At 33.4% G+C, this 17823-nt stretch overlaps 1 non-coding gene across 1 annotated transcript; it reads left to right on the top strand.

Moving 5' to 3' along the window:
* Positions 1 to 5896: 5896 nt before the first annotated feature.
* Positions 5897 to 6003, top strand: LOC139894872 (small nucleolar RNA R71). The gene has a single exon (XR_011775351.1). It is a non-coding gene; the product is annotated as a small nucleolar RNA R71 (small nucleolar RNA).
* The last annotated feature ends 11820 nt before the right edge of the window (positions 6004 to 17823 follow it).

The raw sequence follows: 17823 nt of genomic DNA, 5'->3' as shown, positions 1-17823 counted from the left end.
TATATATATATATATAGGAGAAGACTAGTTTTTTAGGGTCTGCTAGGGAAAGACCATTCGGATTCCATTTTCGAGAACTACACGAAAACAGAAAATTTAACCCTAGACAGCATTATATTATCCTTTAAAACATTTGAATCTCCTCACACGTAGTTAGCCGTGGTATCGAAATTATGATTAACTTCATTATTAACTTCAATTGGAACATTCACAACTTGCATATCTCTGACTTTTGCTTCAAGCCATTTGTTGATTTCCTCTGTAACACTCACAAATTCAATTAACATTGCCTTTTCTTTAGGCGACAAATTGGATACTAATCAGTTACATAACTTAAAGTTTCCCTTAATCCTAGCATCTTGAATCCGTTTATAAAGTTTCTTTGTTGAACTGTTAAAAATGGGTTCATCTAATTTCGTATCAACAACGGGGTTCTTTGTTATCAGGTCATCATTGGGTGTTGCTTTATCTTCCCCACACTTAGGCGTTTTTATTGGTTCAAAAATTTTGGTTGATGAAGATTGAAACTTTTGATTCACAAAGGTGACCGATTTATCACCATGCCTAAGTGTCATTCTACCTTCTCTTACATCAAAGAACGCCTCGGTGGTTGCTAAAAATGGGCGACCTAAAATTAGAGGAATATCAAGGTCTTCCTCCATATTAATAACTATGAAATTTGCAGCAAAGGTCAAACTTCCCACTTTAACAAGTAAATTGTTGGCTATTCCAACCAGGTGTTTAATGGTTTGATCAAATAATTGAACACCTATTCTGGTTGGTCTTAATTTACCCACACCTAATCTTTTGTATAAGGAAAGAGGCATAACATTCGCACTTGCTCCTAAATCTGCAAGCCCATTATACATAGCACCATCATTAAGCAAGCAAGAAATGATAAATTCACCTGGGTTTCCCACTTTAGTAAGTAGAGTTGGTTTGTTAACCTTTTCCGGGTGATCTTTTCTTGGTTCTTTCACTTCTACTTGAACTTCTTGTACACATTTTTCTTCGTTTCTTGGAATGGGAGGTTTATATAGAAATTCTTCTTCATCACTCCAATTTGAAGCCTCCCCATCTTCCACTTTTAGTTTTTCATATGTCGTTGAAAACATACTTATGTTTTCATTCTGAGGGTTTTCTTGGGTGGTGAAATTATGATTGACTTCATTGTCAACTTCCCTTGGACCATGAATATAGTGTTTAACTCTGTGACCATTAACTTTAAATTCAATCCCATTTGAATTTATCAATTTTATTATTCCATATGGGAAAACTCTTTTGACTATAAATGGTCCAGACCATCTTGATTTCAATTTTCCAGGAAATAGCTTGAATCGTGAATTGAAAAGAAGAACTCTGTCTCCTTCCTTAAATTTCTTTTGAATTTCTGATTCTTTTATCATGCCATTTCTTCGTTCTTTCCTTATAGATTAACGAATTTTCATATGCATCATGTCTTAATTCTTCTAATTCGTTTAGTTGACTTAACCGTAGACGACCGGCTTCATGTAAATCAAGATTACATGTCTTCAAAGCCCAAAATGCTTTGTGCTCAATTTCTACTGGAAGGTGACATGCTTTTCCGTAAACAAGTTTAAAAGGTGCGGTTCCAATTAGAGTTTTGTAGGCTGTTCTAAAAGCCCAGAGTGCATCCTCCAATTTTATGGACCATTCTTTCGGATTTGATCCTACGGTTTTCTCTAGAATACGTTTTAAAGCTCGGTTGGTATTTTCAACTTGTCCACTTGTTTGTAGATGATAAGCGGTTGAGATTTTATGAGTTACTCCATATCTTTTGAGAACCTTTTCAAGTTGATTATTACAGAAATGAGTATCCCGATCACTTATTAAAGCTTTTGGTGTTCCGAACCTAGCAAAAAGACGTTTTAAAAAGTTTACTATGACTCGTGCATCGTTAGTTGGGAGAGCTTGTGCTTCCGCCCATTTAGATACATAATCAATGGCAACGAGAATGTAGAGATTATTATGAGATTTTGGAAATGGACCCATAAATTCAATACCCCAAACGTCGAATACTTCACATACTTGAATGACATTTTGTGGCATTTCATCACGTTGACTTATTTTTCCGGCCCTTTGACATGCATCACAGGATTTACAAAGAAGGTGTGCGTAATAAAATCCAGCGTCGTAGAATTTTCTTGCTGTGAGTTGAGGCCCATAATGCCCTCCTGTTGGTCCTGTGTGACAATGGTTTAAGATTTAACTAGCTTCATCTCCGAATACGCATCGGCGTATTATTCCATCTGGACAACTTTTAAACAAATGTGGATCTTCCCAAAAATAGTGTTTTATATCACCAAAGAGTTTCTTTCGTTTTTGGTACGACAACCCTTTTTCAAGGAATCCACATACTAAGTAGTTTGCATAGTCTGCAAATCATGGAATTTCATTATAATCGATCTTCAAAAGATATTCATTAGGAAAGTTGTCTTGTATGGCTGATTCATTTAGAAATTCCAATTCAGGATTTTCAAGACGAGAAAGATGATTAGCGGCGAGATTTTTCACTCCCTTTTTGTCTCGGATCTCAATATCGAACTCTTGTAAGAGTAAGATCCAACGGATTAATCTTGGTTTGACATCTTGTTTTGAAAATAGGTATCTAAGAGCAGAATGGTCGGTATAGACCACCGTTTTTGTTAGAACAAGATATGAACGAAATTTGTCAAAAGCAAAGACAATAGCAAGGAGTTCTTTTTCAGTAGTTGTGTAATTTGCTTGTGCTCCTTGTAACATCTTACTAGCGGAATAAATAGGTTGAAATCGTTTTTCAATCCTTTATCCTAAAACAGCTCCCATTGCAAAATCACTTGCATCGCACATGAGTTCAAATGGTAGATTCCAATTTGGAGTTATCATGATTGGCGCATTAGTGAGTTTCTCTTTAAGAATATTAAAAGATTTGATGCATTCATTCGAAAAGATGAATGGAGCATCCTTTTCTAGGAGTTTATTCATAGGAGTGGCAATTTTAGAAAAATCTTTTATGAAACGTCGGTAAAAACCGGCATGCCCTAGAAAACTCCTAACTCCTCTAACATTGGTGGGATGTGGAAGTTTAGCAATTACATCTACTTTAGCTCTATCCACTTCAATTCCTTCCTTTGAAATTTTATGACCAAGAACGATGCCTTCTTTAACCATGAAATGGCATTTCTCCCAATTAAGTACTAGATTTAATTGCTCGCATCTAATAAGCATTCGTTCAAGATTAACTAGACATGTTTCAAAAGTATCACCGAAGACTGAAAAGTCATCCATGAAAACTTCCATGCATTCTTCTATCATATAGTGAAAAATCGCCATCATGCACGTTTGAAAGGTTGTAGGGGTGTTGCAAAGTCCAAATGGCATGCGTTTGTAAGCAAAAGTACCATAAGGGCATGTGAATGTGGTTTTCTCTTGATCCTCGGGTGCTATTGGAATTTGAAAGTATCCGGAGAAACCGTCAAGAAAATAATAGTAACTATTTCCATCTAACCTTTCTAACATTTGATCAATGAAAGGTAAAGGAAAGTGATCTTTTCTGGTGACGTCATTTAATTTTCTATAATCAATACAAACTCTCCATCCTGTTACAGTCCTAGTAGGAATAAGCTCATTTTTTTCATTTGTGATGACAGTCATGCCACCCTTCTTAGGTACATATTGAACTGGGCTTACCCATGGACTATCAGAGATTGGATAAATTAAACCTGCATCTAGCAGTTTAATAATTTCTTTCTTAACAACATCTTGCATATTAGGATTTAGTCTTCGTTAGCGTTGCACATATGTTTTATGACCTTCTTCCATAAGGATTTTGTGTGTACAATACGAAGGACTTATGCCTTTAATGTCATGAATCTTCCATGCAATAGCTGGTTTATGAGCTTTTAGCACAGAAATGAGTTAAAATTTTGCATTTTCTGTAAGAGAAGATGATATTATTACAGGTAATTCAGATTCACCATGTAAATAAGCGTATTCCAAATGGTTTGGAAGTCCCTTTAACTCTAATATCGGTGGTTCTTCTATCGATAATTTGTATTGATATCTGTCTTCCTCTTTTAACATTTGAAGTTCTTCTGTTGTTGGTTTGTATTCATTAGCCATGAGTACAGCTAACATTTCAGCTTCATCAATTGGTTCAGTTCCTTCTCCTAAAGAACATTCTCCTGTTCCTTGTAATTCTGAAAATTTTTCTAATAATTCTGCATGTGAATCTATAGTTTGAATATAATAACATGTATCATCTGCAGATTGCGGTTGTTGCATGGCTCTATCAACAGAAAAGGTAACACTCTCTTCCTCTATACTTAGGGTCAGTTTCTTACCAAACACGTCTATTATTGCTTTAGCTGTGTTTAAGAATGGTCTTCCTAATATGAGAGGAACTCGAGAATCTTCTTCCATGTCCAGAATAACAAAGTCTACTGGAAATACTAAAGTACCAACTTTAACTAGCATGTTCTTCATTATCCCTCTAGGATATTTTACTGATCGATCGGCTAGTTGTATGCTCATTCGTGTTGGTTTCAATTCTTCGAGGTCTAGTTTAGCGTATAGTGAATATGGCATTAAATTTATACTAGCACCCAAGTCTGCCAATGCTTCTATTGAACTAAGACTACCCAAAAAACATGGAATTGTGAAACTTTCTGGATCTGAAACTTTTTCTGGTAGTTTATTCAACAGCACTGCAGAACAATTAGCATTCATAGTAACATCCGAGAGTTCTCCTTTTTTCTTTCTAATTGTGATTAGATCTTTCAGGAATTTAGCATATCTTGGCATTCCTGAAATCACATTAATGAAAGGAAGATTGACATTTATTTGTTTAAACATATCCAAGAATTTGGATTGCTCAGCTTCAAGTCTTTCTTTTCTCATTTTACTCGGGTAAGGAAGCGGTGGTTGGTATGGTTTAACATAAGGCTTTGCCTTAACTGTGTTATCTTCATTAACCTTTTCAACTACTGGCTTTGTTTCCTTATCTTGCTCAGGCTGTGGTGTCTGTGTAGTAGGAATAGTGTCATCAGAAATTACAGGTATTTCAGGTGGTTTAAATGTGATACCACTTTTTGTGGTAATGGCTTTAGCTGTTTCATTTCGGGGGTTAGCATTTGTATCGCTAGGTAGACTCCCCGGTTTTCTTTCACCTATCAACCTTGCTAGGTTACTTACTTCTTGTTCCAGATTTTGAATAGAAGTTTGTTGATTTCTAAATGCTTGAGCATTTTGTTCATTAGTTTGTTTCTGAGATGTGAAAAACTGCGTTTGAGATTCAACTAGCTTCGACATCATATCTTCTAAATTTGGCTTTTTATCATCGGTTTGTGGTGGTTTATTTTGAAAAATAGGTCTTTGCTGGTTGTAAGTATTATTAGATACTTGTTGATGGCTAGGACCTTGTTGGTTGTTGTATGGAACATTTTGGTTATAATTCTGATTTTGATTGTAGTTTGGTCTTGGCAGTTGATAATTATTTCCAGGCCTTTGGTTCATGTATGAAACATTCTCTCTTTGTTCCATTGTTTGTTCAATACTGAGACAATCTTTTGTCAAATGTAGTCCTCCACACTGTTCACAACTAATGCGTATTGCGTGAATATCTTTAGTCAACTTTTCCATTCGTCTCTCGAAAGCATTTAACTTTGCAGAAATGGAATCAAAGTCATGGCTAGAATCAGCTCTAGCCTCTTTAGATGATCTAACGATGTCTTTTTCTTGATGCCACTCATGTGAGTGGGATGCTGTGTTATCAATAATTTTGTAAGCTTCAGTTGCGGTTTTCTTCATAATGGAACCACCAACTGCTATGTCGATGTCTTTTCGTGTAGTAATGTCGCATCCTTGGTAGAATATTTGTACTATTTGATAAGTGTCTAAACCATGTTGAGGACATCCTCTCAACAACTTTCCAAATCTTGTCCATGCTTCATATAGAGTTTTATTTGGCTTTTGCGTGAACGTAACAATTTCTCCTTTAAGTCTCACGGCTTTAGATGCCGGAAAGAATCTTTTAAGAAATTTCTCAACTAAAACATCCCATGTGTCAATCGCCCCTTTAGGTAATGATTCTAACCAATCTTTGGCTTCTCTCTTTAAAGTCCATGGAAATAACATGAGATAGATCTGTTCATCCTCAACTTCTCTGATTTTAAATAGATTACAAATCCGATTAAAGGTACGAAGATGTTCGTTTGGATCTTCCTACAGCGTACCACTAAATTGGCATTGATTAGTTACCATGTGTAGGATTTGTCCTTTGATTTCATAATCGGGCGCATTAATGTCTGGTTGAGTAATTGCGTGTCCTTGGCCCGTGCGTGTAGCTCTCATTCGGTCTTCCATACTTAGAGGTTCCAGATTTTCCATGATTGAATTTGTTGAATCTGAATCACTAGGGGATTCTGATTTAATGGTTTCTTCCTCGACAATCTCTGGTTGAATGATTTGTGGTTCAGGAGGAATAATTAGTGGTTCAGGATCTCTGAATTGTCCTTGAATATCCTCCGGGTTCTCAATTGTGAGGTCGGGTTCAAAAAATGGATTATCGAAAATTTGAATTGGAGTACTTGGTCGACTAGATGATGATTCTAAAGAATAATCAAGGGTGACAATATTGGCTAGATGTCTTGATCGAGTTACAGGAGGTGAATGTATGAAAGGTGGTGAACGTTTTGCTCGGTGCATTCACTGAATATCCTATTAGTTATAAAAATAAAAAATTATATAAGTTATCAAATTAATAGACTTTTCTAATTTTTCTCACGTTTCGAATAGCCAATAGATGCAGCAGGTAGCCAGGACCCTTTAAATCGGAAGCCCACAACTCGCCACTAACAAATCCAACTATTACTACGAACCAGAAAATTTTGGATGTCTATCAATTTAACCGCTTAAAATAATTTTTTGTCGAAATGTTTCAAGATAAAATCTATGTCCTAAAAACTAGAGCGTCGAGAAATAAGAAAGAAAAAGAGTGCGTCAAAAAACGTCGAAAATAATAATAAGAAAGTAAAGCGTTGAAACTTAAAAGTCTAAAAACTAAATATTAAAAGTTGCATCTAAAGGTATTAAAGCTTAAAAGGAATTCTATATTCAAAACGGCAATAACTTAAATAGGCACTAAAATCTATTAAATATTAAAGCGATAAGCGACGTCGTAAAATTCTAAAGCATCTAAATCTTAATCTAAAAAAAACACTTAAGGGATTTTACGACAAAGCCAAAAAATCTAGAAATATAAAATTACTACGGCAAGATACTAAGTTTAAAACTAATTACGAATGATAAAAATACAAATTATGAATTAAACGATAAAAATATACAATTTATAAAAAGATACAAAAAATGATAAAATTACTTATTTTTATAAAAATATTATTTTTATATTATTATTTTATAAAAGTATTAATTATAATTATAAAAACTTAATTAAAACTAATTTAAATAAACTTAAACTAAATATTTTTTTAATTAAAACCCTAAATAATAACTTAATTAATAATAATAATAATTAAACGTAAACCTTAATCGTACAGTCAAAGGTACCAGACCTGTCAGACAGGCTCATGCGGTCGCATGAGTTTAAAGTGGTGTAGCCATGCGATCACATGGATGCAGATTCAGATTACTATGCAGGTTCAAAAATTGCAGGTTCAATCGTTTAATTTTTTTTTTTTTTTTACTTTTTACTTTATAATCTTTACCAAATTAATATAAATAATATTTATAAACTTATATTTTTAAGAACTAAAAAAAAATACTTTTATACTTTATATAAAAAAGATATATTTTCTTTTTATTTAAACACTTAAATAGATATATATATGTACTTTTTTATGATTTTATATTTTTGTATTTTTAATAAAATATTTTTACAAAATAAGAAATATTATATTTTTACAAAAATATCTTAAAAACTAATTTTTTTTTTATATAGCGTTTCGCTTTCGTCGTTCCCCGGCAGCGGCGCCAAAAATACTTGATGTGTGCGAGGTGTAGTACGAAATAGATTATATTTTACTACGAAATACTATTAAATACGATACAATTTTACAAAAGTTATTTATTTATTTATAGAATAGAATATACCTAAACCTTGCTACAACACTTATAGGTAGTGTACCTAATCGTAGAGTATTGCAGTTTTTAGTAAGTCAGGTTCGTTCCACAGGGAGCTAACTGAGTTTAACGCTATATATATTTTAAACTATATTTGTATATATATATATATATATATATATATATATATATATATATATATATATATATATATATATATATATATATATATATATATATAAGTAGTAGTATTATTATTATAAAAGGGGTTTTACCGTTTAATGACTGTTTGTCGAATTTTTGTCTTAAATCACAATTAAAACTTAATGTAAAATATTAAATATAAATATAACTTAATTTAAAGCGTAAAGTAAATGATAATAAATAAAAGTACAATAATTAAAAGTGCGATAATTTAAAGTACGGTAAATAAAATGACGATAAATAAAATGACGGTAAATAAAAGTGCGAAGAGATATAAATTAAAGGAATTATGCTTATTTAAACTTCCGTAATCATGATGTTTGACGTGTTGATTTTAATTTATTACCATGGGTTAATTGTCCTTTGTCCTGGATTAATCGATATGTCCATCTGGTTTTATCCATAATAGTCCATCGATCATAATTATAAAGTGCGAGAGTCTTCACCAAATTAACCTTATACCCGAAGTCAAATATTTCAACTAATTGGGGATTTAAACTGTAACAAGGTCTTAATACTTTGTTTAATGAGTACACCAGGTTATCGACTGCGTGTAATCCAAGGTTTTAATACTTTGTTAACAATTACACCAATTACCCTTGAATGTAATCCACCCCTGTTTTAATGAGTCCAGTGACTATTAATCCATCCCCGTGTCCAGTCAAATGAATAATTATTAGTATTTATAGATATCCCGCCCACCGTACCCATTCAAGCGTATGTGGTTATATATAAACACATCAAATTATAAATCTCTATATTAAATCAACGAGACATCATTTAGTTAATATAAAGCCCATTAATAGCCCATAGTCCAATTTCCACAAGTGTCGGTCTTTTATCCAAACCCCAATTATGGTCCAAAGCCCAATAACCCCGTCTTAATATTTAGTCCAATATCGCGATTACTTCGGCTTAAATAAACATAATAATAATTTAGCTACGAGACATTAATTTAAAAAGGTTGAACATAACTTACAATGAGTATTAATCGCGTAGTGTTACACGGACGAATTTCGACTTACAAACTTAAAACATTTGCCACTATAACCTTATTATTATTAACTTAATATTAAAATTATAATTATAAAATATATAAATATAATTGAGAGAGAGCAGAGAAGGATATTGATGAAGGTGTACTGAACTCGTCCATTTCGTTGGCTATTTATAGTACTTGACCACCATTTTACTGCCATGCGATCGCATGGAGATAAGGCAGCCAGGCCATGCGATCGCATGGCCTCCTGATTCAGCTCATAATCACTTGTCTTCTTGTTTACCGACGGTTTTTAATAATATAATATAATATATATAATTTTATATAATTATATATATATTATATTATATTCATGTGCATAGTTGACTCGTAATTTTAGGCCCGTTGCGTCGCGCGTTGATAGTTGGTTCATGTCCCAGTTTCGGATTTTCGAACGTCCTTTCGTACGATTAGATATCTTGTACTTTGCGTTTTACGGCTTGTACTCTTGTAATTTTTGGACGTTTCTCAGCAATAATTTGAACCACTTGGATTATACTTTGTACTTTTTAGCTTTTTGGTCGTTTGCGTCTTCAAATCGTCGAATCTGTCTTTTATATTCACCTTTTATTATTTAAACGAATATCATTTGTAAATAGAACAATTGCAACTAAAATCTTATCTTTCTTGAAAGATAATGCTATGAAATATATGTTCGTTTTTAGCATTATTAGTTCTCAAAGGAAGAAGACCTTCAATTTCATTTCTTCATGTATTTGGCACTCCCTGTTTCATTCTGAACAATAGGGACCAGCTTGGTAAGTTTGATGCTAAAGCTTATGAAGGTATATTTCTTGGATATTCCAACATGTCAAAGGCATATAGGGTTTTTAACAAAAGAAGGGGCTGTTTTGAAGAATCCATTAATGTTACATTTGATGAAACTGCCTCCACTTCAGCTTCTGGACAAGAAGATGAAGAGTTATTATTTAAAGAGCCTACTCAGCAAGCTCTTGATGATGAAGAAGAACCAGTAGCAACTCCCTCACCAATTCATGTTGCTGAGTTCTCTGATGATGAGATAGAACACTCTGTTCCATCTGTGTCTAAACCTAGTGGACCTACTGGCTCTACTGAAGTTCTACAACTTGAGCAGAGGTCTACTGGTTCTGAAGGATCACAAGCTGGTACTGGTTACACTAATAATGAACAGCTGTCTTCTGCTGCTCATACTGCTGAATCAGCTAATGATTAAGATGATATGTGTTCCATAACAAGCTCACCTGTTCATAACACTAGATGGACAAAGGAGCATCCAATTGAGCAGGTTATTATTAATCTGGACAGTGGTGTTAAGACAAGGAGACATGCAACCAGTAACTTTTGTATGCATGTAAAATTTGTATCCACCATTGAACCTACATGTCCAGAAGAAGCAATCAAAGATCCTAGCTGGGCAGGAGCTATGTAAGAAGAGATCTCCCAGTTTGATAGGAATAAGGTTTGGACTTTGGTACCTAAACCTGATGATGAAACTAAGAAGATCATTGGTACCAAATGGGTTTTCAAGAATAAGATGGATGAAGATGGGATTGTGATCAGAAACAAAGCTAGATTGGTAGCTCAGGGTTTCAAACAGGAAGAAGGATTGGATTATAGAGAGACATATGCACCAGTGGCTAGGATGGAAGCTATTAAATTGTTCTTGGCATATGCTGCCAAGATGAACTTTAGGGTATTCCAGATGGATGTTAAGTCTGCATTTCTAAATGGGAAGCTGCAAGAAGAAGTCTATGTCAAACAGCCTCCTGATTTTGTAAGCAGTAAATATCCAGACCATGTCTACAAGTTAGACAAAGCTCTATATGGCCTAAAACAGGCACCAATAGTATGGTATGAGACACTTCATGTGTATCTCACTGGTATAGGTTTTAAAGTTAGAACAATTGATACCACTCTATTCTCAAAGGAGATAAATGGTGATCTCTTGCTGGTACAGATATACGTGGATGATATTATTTATGGATCTAAAAATGAAAAATATTGTCAAGATTTTTCAAAACTTATGTCAAAGACATATGAAATGAGTTTTCAATACTTTTTAGGGTTGCAAATTAAACAACTTGATGATGGAATTTTTATAAGTCAAGATACATATATCAAAGATATGTTAAAGAAATTTGGTCTGACCTGTTTAAAAGATATAGGGACTCCAATGGCAGCATCTATCAAAATAGATGATGATCCCAATGGTGAACCAGTCAATATCACTGAATATAGAGGTATGATTGGGTCCCTACTTTATCTCACTGCCAGTAGACCAGATATTATGTTTGCCACATGTCCTTGTGCCAGATATCAAGCTGATCCTAAAGAGTCACATTTGCTGGCAGTAAAGTGGATATTTAGGTATCTGAAAGCTACTGCTAAACATGGTCTTTGTTATCCCAAAGACCAAGATTTTGAACTAATTGGGTATTCAGATGCTGGTTTTGCAGGATGTAAAATAGATAGGAAAAGTACTACTGGTGGTTGCTACTTACTGGGTGGTAGGCTAGTCAGCTGGACGAGCAAAAAGCAAAATAATGTGTCCACATCTACTGCTGAGGCAGAATATGTTTCTGCTGGTAGTTCTACTGCTCAAGTAATATGGATGCAAAGCCAGCTGAAGGACTATGGTGTTCATGTTACAAAAACTCCAATCTACTCTGACAACACCAGTGCAATTGCTATCACCAACAATCATGTGATGCATTCAAGGACTAAGCACATTGATGTTCGATATCACTTCATAAGGGATCATGTTCAAAAAGGAGATGTGGAGCTACATTTTATTTCAACAGACCAGTAGTTAGCAGATCTTTTCACAAAGCCCTTAGATGAGAAACGTTTTAACTACCTCATCTCTGAGCTGGGTATGCTTGAACTCTAAAATAAAAGACAATTTTGTTGGTGTGCTGTCTCTACAGCATGTAGGGCAAACTAGTAAGTCACAATTCTTTACTTGCTACCTACATGTCAAAAAATCAGCACAACAAGGTCTTTTATGTCATGGTTATACAATGTCTAAAATGAAGTAATAAATAGCTCACAATACTAAAATGATACCTTAAAACTGAAACTCATTTACTCCCAATGATTTAAATTAAATACATGACATATTAAATGTAACAAAGAATTTTTGTATTTAATACAAACTTTATTTTGTGGTCTTTAACTTCAATGTTGAATTAATAACCTACTGCATTTAATGCGTAATGGGAGGTATGAGTGTTTAAGCCGATTAAACGTCATGTCAACAATCTGTGTCCCCTCGAAAATATGCCAGTCTGTCAAATATGCCCATGCGTCTGCAGATGACAGTTGCCATTTTCTCTCTCATGCACTTTTTCACCAATCAGTATGGATAAAAGGGTGGTTCATTTTTCATAATAACCTTCGGTTATTTACTTTTCAAAATCACACTCTTCTCTCAAAATCCCCAAATCTTCAAATCATTCAAACATTCATCTTCTACAATCATCAATGGAAGACCAACAACAACAACCACAACCAATCGAAAACCAACCTGAGGAACAACAGCAACAACAACAATAACCACCGGCACCGGAGGAGCAACAGGAATAGGCACCGTTATTTGCCTTGCATCCAAGCCTTGTACAGGCTTCAAACGTACCAGCACATAATCTTATCCGTCTTTCTCGAGGCAATGTTGCACATGCTCTCTCCATCCCCAAGTCTAAAGCCAACATGGGCTATGAGACGTTAATTGCATACATCAGGCAATGTTCATTGGCTAGATCTATCACCGGAGTTCCTTTCAGACTCTATCCGGCCTGCTTAGGCAGATTTTGGTACACGGCTAACATTACCAACACTCAACAGGGTACACCATGTGTTCATGGCATGGTTACTGAAACCCTAACATGCTCCGTCACCATTAATGCTATTAGACGAGCCCTACAATTTCCAGGTGGACCATTTGTTGCTTCACCATCTAGTGATGATGTGAGAAGGGAGGTGCTGGAAACCATCAGATATACGAGTGCTGTGGCCCACAACCCATTGAGGAAGCACATGCCACCGCTGTGGTACTATTTCTTTGGTTTACTGACCCAGTTGTGATGACCCGTCCAAATCATTTTGGACGAATACATCATTCATCGATTTCACAGTGAGGTACTGACCTCTACATGTTACGTTTTGTAAACATTGCATTCTTTTGAAAAGGCACACCATAATTGAATATCAAATTCCAAGGTTTTTGACGTTTGATGATTTCTACATATAGACAATCACCGTAAATAATAGTTTACAATACTACATCTGTTTATAATGCAGTCAAAATAAGATACATGGTGATGATTTTGTGAATGCAGCGTTTTCTTGAATAAAGCATGTATGACTCCATGCACATAGCTTGTATCACATATAAGCAAACAGCGAAAGACTTCTAGGAACCTGAGAATAAACATGCTTAAAAGTGTCAACACAAATGTTGGTGAGTTCATAGTTTTAATGTTGCGGATAATCTGTATATAAAGGTGGATCACAAGATTTCAGTTGTTTCATCCAAAAACGTTTATCAAAATATTCTACGAAGTTGAGCACCCTGGTAACTAAACTTTAACGTTATAATAAGTACCCTGTTTTAACATACATGCAACCAACATGTACAATACACGTAAACCAACGTGTACTAAATTCAAATAGCATACGTCTGTTTTATAGTTCAGGCTAGGGTTTCTATACCTGGAACAGACGGGGATGTCAAGCCTTATGGATTCATATACAACTACTTGCGCCCACCAGTTCTTATAACCGGCAGTTACTAGTTACCAAAGCTAAGGGATTTTCGGTTCAAACTCGGTGTAGAATTTAGTATGTACTTGTGTCCATTGCATTTAAATATAAAGTGCATGTATTCTCAGCCCAAAAATATAGATTGCAAAAGCAATTAAAAAGGGATCTATAAACTCACCTTAGCAGCATATAAGGTCATTCACCGAAATGTGACCGAAACTCGGAAAGCAAAATAATCGTAGATCTCAACCTAGAGAACATATGTTGGTCAATAAATGTCTAACAAGCTAGGTCGGGTCATAGTGTATCACAATTCTAATGCTCGAGAACAACATGCAAAAGTTAATAATAGTCATCTCAAAAGTCAACCTGACCCAATATGATCTTTAAATCTATACATGTTTATTAACATAGTATAAGTCTTGATAATTGAACGAATTTATAGTTTATCAAACTCAAAATATTACTTATTTCAGGAGTTATATTATATTTGAATTATCATGGCAATCGAATATATTTTATTATTTCACATAGTTTTCCAATACTTGTAGAATCAGATTATAGTATTTATAAAGCTTTAAAACATGATAAGACGGTCAACTTTGACAATTGTTCAACAAAACGAGCCGTGCCTTATATAGAAATTCATTTACTCGATGAGTAATATCTAAAAATCCAATTCATCAATCTCATAGACAAGTTGTTTAAATATTAATTTACAGTTTCAAACACAATTTCAATTAACGTCAAACATAATTCAGTTGACCATATCTTTTATTCCGTTCATCGAAATCACGCGATTTCTAAATGAAAAGTTATTAATTTTTCGCCAGCTTTCCAATAACATGCATATCATATACCTTATATCAATAGTATATGTATTAAATTCGTGATTCATCATAAAACTATCTAACGATGAAATTTAGCATACAAGCATGTATAAACATATATACTCGAGCACTAGACATGGATACACTATTAATATATAAAATATAAGATATGAATGCTCACGTATCAATATTGTGATTCAATATTGCAAGAAAGTACGTAGACGCAACAGAGATGATAAACACTAGGTTTGACTTGCGAACAATACCCACGAACATTACCCATAACCTCCATAGTTATAACTCATAGTTTCCTTAGCTCTATCCCGCTCGAAAAACCCGTTTGAAATAACTTGCCCATAACCTCGTCGTAGCAATTTATGTATAATACTAATAATAATATAATACAAATAATAATAAGATTAATATTAATAATCTTAATATTAATAATAATAATAATAATAATAATAATAATAATAATAATAATAATAATAATATAATAATTAATAATATAAATTATATACGGAGTAATATAGATAGAGTGGAAAGAATTGTGTGAATGAAAAACTGAAATCGCTCGAATTTATAGAACCTTGCCTGTCCAGACATCCCATGCGATCGTATGGATCTGAGGAACAATGGCCATGCGATCGCATGGCCTGAAGATCCAGCTCACATTCGTTTGTTTTTATTCTTGTCGACATATTATTATAATATATATAATTTATATAGAATTTATATTAATTATATATATATTATATTATATTCTCGTGTATAGGTGACTTATAATTTTAGTTCCAATAACTTGTACGTTGACGCTCGACTTATGTCCCGGTTCCGGTTTTTCGAACGTTACTTCGTATATTTTAATAACTTGTACTTTACGTTTCGCGACGCGTACCTTTGTCAAAATATAGACTTACATTACCGATAACTATATTACCCGAAGTATATCTTGTACGTTCGAGTGTTTTGGTCATTTGCGTCTATAAATTAACGTCTTAATATATAATAATATTATTTTAAATCAAAACGTTTTATATATAAGTTAATATTATATTTTATAACATTTGTAAAATATACACACATTTTTATTTTGAAATAGTGTTTTACTGTAGCAAAATGATTTTTACTGTAGCAAATAGTGGTTTTCGAAAACACTGTAGCTTTTCGGGTACTGTAGCAATTCGATATTACTGTAGCAAATTAGTGTTTTAATTGTTCATCTTGAACGTTTTAGTTAACTTATCTAAATGTCAATCGAATCAATAATCGAATGTTACTATCGTTTACTAAATAACTTGAAATTATATATATGTATATATCTTTATTTAATATACATAAATCAGTTTTTAAATACACATTGCAAATTATTAATAATTAATTTTAATAATTAATATTCCAACTTATTGTATATATATATATATATATATATATATATATATATATATATATATATATATATATTTACAAATAGATGTTCGTGAATCGTCGGTCAATAGTCAAAGGTTAACTGAATATATAACATTAGTTCAAAAATTTTGAGAATCAATATTATAGACTTTGCTTATCTTGTCGAAATCATATAAAGATTAAGTTTAAATTTGGTCAAAAATTTTCGGGTCGTCACACCAGTGCATCAGCCAGAAGTCCGGAAGCTTTGATCAATGCTCAGATTTTGAGCTAAAGATGGGTCATGGGCTGCTGTTAAACATGAACATCGATTATGCTGCAGAAATCTACCTAAGGTTAAGGGAAATGGCGCTTGCACCAAAAAGAACACTGATGTGTTAAGACGTAACCTTTAAAATATAGACAATATGCTTAATAATTAACACATAATACAGGCAACTAAAACCCGATCATGCAGTAACTAGCAAGTAAATTGACCTGTTCGATCCACAGGGAGAAGTTTATTTTAAGGACTTTAAACGATTAATTATTCTAAAGAGGGAGTTTTAATTGTAGAATTGTTAAGTAACAAACGGGAAATAAAATGCGATAAATAACAAGGATGAGAAGGCAGGGTTTACTTCAATGCTTGATAAATGATAGGGATTGTTCTTTTATAGTTAAACCCGTTATTATGTAGTTACAAGTAAATGTAAATGGCTCATATCAATCTCACAATATCTATAAACCGAGAACTATAAACTTAGTAAATTCACATAAACCTTGTCATTAGTTCTTCTTTACCTATGTTTAATCAATAAGACTCTTCCTTGGTTGAATTCACATAAAACCTAGTTTATTAAGATCACTCTAAATAAAATACACTATTGTGAAATCTAGTTACCATTCAATTACCATCCTACACTCACATGTAGATGTCTAAATCACTAAGTGTTGAAGTACAAGCCATGAACATTGATAAACTCACATAAACCAATTCATAACTTGTATAATTGAACTAGAGTAAATGGATACTTACAACAATGGATCTATGGAAGAACATAATTGATTTAGATTGATTAGATTAATTAGACCCAACCCGGTTAAACTAACGTAAAACCTAAATTACAACAATCACTTGAGGTAAATTCATGACTATGTAGTTCTAGTACCTAATCAATTACCGATCTAAACATATAGCAAAGTCGTCAATTAAGTATATATTTACCCTTCTAGATTACTAAAAGTATCGAAGCATAGATTGTGTTTCTAGTGTCACATGTAGTTATCAATCTATGTAATTGAAGGAAAGTACCAAACTAGCATAACTATGGTTCTTTTGGTTGGACATGGTAATTTAATCAATCAAACATCATAGTAACTTAAATAACATTAAAAGATAGAACAATCCCAAACCATAAATCTTACATTAATGTAAACACACAAGGCTTTAGCCAATCATTATAATGAAGGTTACAACAATACAATCGAAACAATAGGAATTCATAATCTTATCACTAAAATAAATGAAACCGAAAG

Source organism: Rutidosis leptorrhynchoides, chromosome 2 (assembly GCF_046630445.1).
Source record: "Rutidosis leptorrhynchoides isolate AG116_Rl617_1_P2 chromosome 2, CSIRO_AGI_Rlap_v1, whole genome shotgun sequence".
Lineage (NCBI taxonomy): Eukaryota > Viridiplantae > Streptophyta > Magnoliopsida > Asterales > Asteraceae > Rutidosis > Rutidosis leptorrhynchoides.
Note: the sequence above shows the minus strand (reverse complement) of the source record. Positions and strands in the feature narration are given on the sequence as shown.